Source organism: Rattus norvegicus, chromosome 15 (assembly GCF_036323735.1).
Source record: "Rattus norvegicus strain BN/NHsdMcwi chromosome 15, GRCr8, whole genome shotgun sequence".
Lineage (NCBI taxonomy): Eukaryota > Metazoa > Chordata > Mammalia > Rodentia > Muridae > Rattus > Rattus norvegicus.
Window position 1 is genome coordinate 86235183 of NC_086033.1, and position 6662 is coordinate 86241844.

A 6662-nucleotide genomic window follows, 5' to 3' on the forward strand; every position below is an offset into this window, starting at 1 on the left:
CATTGTGAAGCATGGACCCCATCTGCATGTACACCTGTGGCGAGAAGAGGACATCGGGTCCCATTACAGGTGACTGTGAGCCACCACGCGGTTGCTGGGACTTGAACTCGGGACCTCTGGAAGAGCAGCCAGTGCTCTTAACCCCTGAGCCATCTCTCCACCTCCCAAATCCTCTATTGTTTCTCTCCTGCCCAACTGCTTTCTGCTGTTTCTGTAAGTATATTCAGTGTTCTCTAAAGCTCTTCACAAAGAGCTTCTCAAATATCATATACTGTCCTTTGACAGTACCACACTCAGGATCACATATGCATGCTGTCCTGTGACAGTACCCACCCTCATGGTCACATATGCATGCTGTCCTGTGACAGTACCCACCCTCATGACCACATATGCATGCTGCCTACCCTCATGACTACATATGCATGCTGTCCTGTGACAATCACTCACCCTCATGATCACATATGCATGCTGTCCTGTGACAGTACCCACCCTCATGGTCACATATGCATGCTGTCCTGTGACAATCGCCCACCCTCACGATCACAAATGATGAAATGCTTTGTCAAAGACCAAAGAAGGCCTCCTCTTTGTCAAACTCAATGCATTCAATCCTTAAAGTCCGTGCACACAACTCTGAACAAACCCACGTTTGTGGAACCTTGGGAACCATGTCTTCCTGGGTCTTCTGAGAAACCTCTGTAAGTTCTGCTGCCTCACTCCATCCCTCCTCAGCCTCCTTAGCTGCTTCAGTGTTGCTGTCCCTCGATGTCTACACTCAGGAAAGTCTGTACCTGTTGCTCAAATCATCCTCCTTGGACCAGCAGTGTCCCCAGCACCAGGAAACTTACTGAAAATTCAAACAGAGTTAGCCCAGAAACCATAGAACACTCACTAAGTCAGAAGGACAGATAAGCAAATAGTCCTGTGGTTTCAAACCTTAGGACAACAGTGTCCATGCTGGCTGGTTTTTATGTTAACTTGACACAGCTAAAGTCAGTTAAGAAAATGCCTTTATGGGGTTGGGGATTTAGCTCAGTGGTAGAGCGCTTGCCTAGGAAGCGCAAGGCCCTGGGTTCGGTCCCCAGCTCCGGAAAAAAAGAACCAAAAAACAAAAAAAGAAAATGCCTTTATAAGGCAGGTCTGCGAGCAAGGCTGTAAGGCATTTTCTTAATTAGTGATTGATGGGGGAGGGGCCATCCCATTGTGGGGGAGGGGCCATCCCATTGTGGGGGAGGGGCCATCCCATTGTGGGGGAGGGGCCATCCCATTGTGGGGGAGGGGCCATCCCATTGTGGGGGAGGGGCCATCCCATTGTGGGGGAGGTCATCCTGGGCTCCTTCATAGTCTCTGCATCAGCTCCTGCCCACAGATTCCTGCCCACAGATTCCTGTCCTGTTTGAGTTTCTATCCTGACTTCTTTCAATGATGGACTACATCTGGAAGTGTAAGCTAAATAAACCCTTTTCTCCCCAACTTGCTTTTTGGTCACGGTGTTGCATCGCAGCAGTAGAAACCTTAGCCTTAACTAACCATGTCATACAATATTTGAGGGTAGTAGCATCGAGAACAATATTATTTTACCTGGAGTTCAGTTGGAAATGAGTATCCTTCCTTTTTCTTTGCTAAACTTGGAAACCCTAAACGCAAATTACGAGTCCCTGTCTCAGGCCTACGAATGCATAGAAACTCTGGCATGAGGCCCGCCATCTATTCTAACAACGCTGCTGCTCGATTCTCTCCTAAATTCAAAGAGCATAACTCTAAGCCACACCTTAGACCTCACCTGTCCCCATAAAATACAACAGTAGGGGGCGCTCTTGCCTGCACCCAGACTGGTCCATCTTCTCCTGAATTTTATCTAACCATGTAATCCAATTTCATGTAAAAGGAAGAACGAAAGAAAGAAAGAAAGAAAGAAAGAAAGAAAGAAAGAAAGAAAGAAAGAAAGAGAGAAAGAGAGAAAGAGAGAGAGAGAGAGAGAGAGAGAGAGAGAGAGAGAGAGAAAGAAAGGAAGGAAGGAAGAAAGAACGAACCAAGTTATCAAGCTCACAGCTTTTAAAAAAAATAACTGTTTAGGAGTAAATCTATAGGGTTGGGGAGTGTGGGATGATAGATCCCTGAAGAGTGAATCCTTCTGGGGTTTTTTTTTTGGGGGGGGGGTTTCCTGCTGTGCCCTCAGGAAGCTGCTTACCCAGCATGCAGTTAGGAAGGAAATGACTAGTGAAGGGAAGCTGAGCTGCTGCTCCCACACCCTCGGTCTAGGGGGGAGAGAGGGTGCCTAGGTCTGTGGCATTCCTCTGTGATAAGATATCACAAGAGTAGAATAGAGCTATGACACGAAGAGAGAAGAGATACAATGGGCATTCCTCAACAGGGAACCCCTGAGTCCCCAAAAGAAGGGATTGGGATAAGACGTGGGGAGTTAGCAGGCCCCAGGGGGCCACAGGGTCATAAAGAAAGGATTTGGGCAGCAGTGTAGTTGACCACGACAAGTCAATACATAGATATTATGACACCTCACCAGGAGCCATCCCTGAGTCCTGAAGTCTACACATTAGCAGATGTTGGGAGGAGATGTCTCCGGGCTTCCATTCCTATCACACTCTGATGGTCGGGAGTTCAGAATTTAAAGGAAAGTATATAAGCAAGCATTAATATGAATGAGCTCACCTAGAGATGATGAGACCCAGTTTCTGCCCATTGCATGGAATTAAAGGCTCCAACCATCTCAAGGTTTATCCCTGGGGATAAAAAAAAGTCAGCAAACTGAACTACCAATCAGGGACCCTGGATGGGTCTGACCTACGTCCTCTGCATGTACGCTGGGTTGTGTAGCTTAGTGTTCTTATGGGTCACCTAACAGTGGGAGCAAGGGCTGTCCCTGACTCTTGTCTCCCTTTGGGACCCTTTCTTCCTACTGGGTTACCTTATTCAGCCTTAATTTAAGGGGCAGTGCCTAGTTTTATTGAAACTTGATATGCCATGTTTGGTTGATGTCCTTGGGAGGCCTGGCTTTTTTTTTTTTTCTGAAGAGAAATGGAGGAGATATGGATGTGGGGAGAGGAGAGAGGTGAGGATGTGGGACTGGAAGGAGAGCAGGGAGGGAAAACTGCTGTTGGATGTAATACGTAAGAGAACGGGTTTAGTTTTTGTGGTTTTTTTTTTTTAATTAACTTGAGTATTTCTTATTTACATTTCGAGTGTTATTCCCTTTCCCGGTTTCCGGGCAAACATCCCCCTAATCTCTCCCCCTCCCCTTCTTTATGGGTGTTCCCCTCCCCATCCTCCCCCCCTTGCCACCCTCCCCCCAACAATCACGTTCACTGGGGGTTCAGTCTTAGCAGGACCCAGGGCTTCCCCTTCCACTGGTGCTCTTACTAGGATATTCATTGCTACCTATGAGGTCAGAGTCCAGGGTCAGTCCATGTATAGTCTTTAGGTAGTGGCTTAGTCCCTGGAAGCTCTGGTTGCTTGGCATTGTTGTACATATGGAGTCTCGAGCCCCTTCAAGCTCTTTCATTCCTTTCTCTGATTCCTTCAACGGGGGTCCTATTCTCAGTTCAGTGGTTTGCTGCTGGCATTCGCCTCTGTGTTTGCTGTATTCTGGCTGTGTCTCTTAGGAGCGATCTACATCCGGCTCCTGTTGGTCTGCACTTCTTTGCTTCATCCATCTTGTCTAATTGGGTGGCTGTATATGTATGGGCCACATGTGGGGCAGGCTCTGAATGGGTGTTCCTTCTGTGTCTGTTTTAATCTTTGCCTCTCTATTCCCTGCCAAGGGTATTCTTGTTCCCCTTTTAAAGAAGGAGTGAAGCATTCACATTTTGATCATCCGTCTTGAGTTTCGTTTGTTCTAGGGATCTAGGGTAATTCATGCATTTGGGCTAATAGCCACTTATCAATGAGTGCATGCCATGTATGTCTTTCTGTGATTGGGTTACCTCACTCAGGATGATATTTTCCAGTTCCAACCATTTGCCTATGAATTTCATAAAGTCATTGTTTTTGATAGCTGAGTAATATTCCATTGTGTAGATGTACCACATTTTCTGTATCCATTCCTCTGTTGAAGGGCATCTGGGTTCTTTCCAGCTTCTGGCCATTATAAATAAGGCTGCTATGAACATAGTGGAGCACGTGTCTTTTTTATATGTTGGGGCATCTTTTGGGTATATGCCCAAGAGAGGTATAGCTGGATCCTCAGGTAGTTCAATGTCCAATTTTCTGAGGAACCTCCAGACTGATTTCCAGAATGGTTGTACCAGTCTGCAACCCCACCAACAATGGAGGAGTGTTCCTCTTTCTCCGCTGTGGTTTTGTCTTTAAAGCAAGTCATTTAGCGATCTGGACAGAAGGCTGTGCTGGCCTCCCCCGGGCTCCACGTCTTCTGAGGTAGATAGCGACACAGTTGTAACCAGCTCTACACCTTTATAGAACGACTCAGCCTTCTGAAGGACTTGGTTGAGTTTCTTGCAAAGACCATTGTATATCAATACTAAAGTAAAGGGATGGTAAAAATCTTACAATGAAATAAATGATACAGAAACATGTTCTTTTATACAGAAAAAAAAGTCAACAACTACATCACAGTCTGAAATCTAAACACTGAAACCAAGCTGCTTTATCATTTATTTTAATGCTTTTAATTGAAATAGACTTGGATCCCTCCCCGCTTCACTTTCTCCTTTCTAGACTCTCTTAGTAACCCTCCCTTAGGCCCCTCCCACGCCCTCCCACTCTCCAGTTAACAGACTCTTTTTTTATCCTATTCATTACATACACATGTGCATGTATGTATTATATATTAGCAGAATGTGCTTTCCGTGTTTATGTGGTTGCAAGACTGACACTCTGCCTTGAACATCCTATAAGGAGCTTCACCCCTCAGAGGCTAATTGTCCTGTTACCACCCCTCATCAGCGAAGCTTCTCTTTACAGCAAGTGGAGACCATCACAGAGAACCACAACTGTGCGCAGTACAGTGACCAACAGATCGTGGGGAGCCCGGCTCCAAGGCCTACGTCTGCATCGCAGCTCTGGCATCTATGGCTCTGGGAACGTCGCAGAAGCAGAGGCAGAAAGATCAGAAGTCAGAGTACAAGGAAATGAGTGAAACAGTTTCTCCTTAGCATGGCCACACAAACAAGACTGGAACGGTGGCAATGCCAGGGCCCGGCTGCTGTAGAAGGGGAAATTTTTTATGGGGTCCCCCTCATAGACAAAGAAGAATGTGTCGCCTTCATAGTCACAAAATGTTCAACGCCATCTCAGCATCTCTCCTCCTCCCTGACCCACAAGGTCACCCCTGAGTCACATGGTCACATGACCTAGCATCCCGAGGGCAAGGAAGAGGAAGGAGTGGCCACACCTTAATCTGGAGCGCGATACCAATATCATCTTAGCCAGGCCTAGTTGTATGTCCCTAGCCATGTAGGAGGTGAGGTGTAGAGAAACGTTGCATAGGCAGTAAGCATTGCTATTACAATAAAGAGAAATGGCGGAGGCTTCACTTTTCGCCAGGTTTAGAGCCAACCCACAAATCTTCACGTCCAACAAAGATCTCCCGAAAACCCTGTTCTGTATGCATCCCCCTCCTCCCCACTTTCATGTCCCACAAGTATTTAAACTGTAGCACGCGTAAATGTGTTCTCTTCTGCAACAACCGACCCTCCTCTTATGGTCCGTGTCTGGTCACCTTACCAGAAACCCAAGAGCCAGAATGAGCCGTCCTCTCCCCTCCCCGAGAGAGACGCCACATTCAGTAGACCCTGCTTCCTCTACGCTCCCCTCTCTCCAGTTTCTTCTCTCTGCATGTGCATTCCTCAACCTCTGCTTGGCTGATCGTTTCAGTCACATAATGTACGTGCATTGTGTGTACACATGTGTGCCTGTTGTGTACATGTGTGTGCAGGTGAGTGTGTGTGCAAATAACCAGAGGTGTATTTGCTTACTATCTATCTATCTATCTTTTTTTGTTTGCTTTGTTTTGTTTTTTTTTGTTTTGTTTTGTTTTGGTTTGGTTTGGTTTTTTGGTTTTTTGTTTTGTTTTGTTTTGGTTTGGTTTGGTTTTTGTTTTGTTTTTGAGGTAATGTCCCTCACTGGACCAAGCTGCAAGGATCCAGTTTTTTCTGCTGCTCAGCACTGGAATTATATGGTACTATGTTTTGCCTCTCTGCCAGGGGTGTCTGGGCACTGCTAATAAGCCTGCCTGGAAAAGACAGGGCAGAGTCCAGAATGGGGAATCGGAAGCCCATGTTTCTCCTCAAGGTATCAGACACCACACCAGAAGGGAAAGTGAGGTCTGGGACAAATGCTGTGGTTCCAAGGTCTCCCGAGGGGTGTCCAGACACTGTCAGCAGGCCAAAAGCAAAGCGCCTTTCTCAGACCCTGTTTCATCTGGGATGGCACCAAAAGGTATCACTCACAGTTTATCTTTGTGTGTCATCCAACTTAAAATACTGTGGCTTTAATAAGGCTTGCCCTTTGGTTGACGCCAGGTTCAGTCAATTTAACAGCCAAGACTGACCATCGTACCGTCCAATAAGCCTTGAGAAAGGAACTCTGAAATTTGGAGGGGAAAATGGCCTTAAATAAAGTAGTGTAGAGAGCAGTGTCATTGAGCACGCTGGTCTACAGCTATTAGAGGCTGTGGTTTGAAAAGA

At 46.5% G+C, this 6662-nt stretch overlaps 1 long non-coding RNA gene across 1 annotated transcript; it reads left to right on the forward strand.

Moving 5' to 3' along the window:
- The first annotated feature begins 1322 nt into the window (after positions 1-1322).
- LOC134482003 (uncharacterized) lies at positions 1323-5509 on the forward strand. Its single transcript, XR_010058000.1, has 2 exons — positions 1323-1444; positions 4939-5509. It is a non-coding gene; the product is annotated as an uncharacterized LOC134482003 (long non-coding RNA).
- The last annotated feature ends 1153 nt before the right edge of the window (positions 5510-6662 follow it).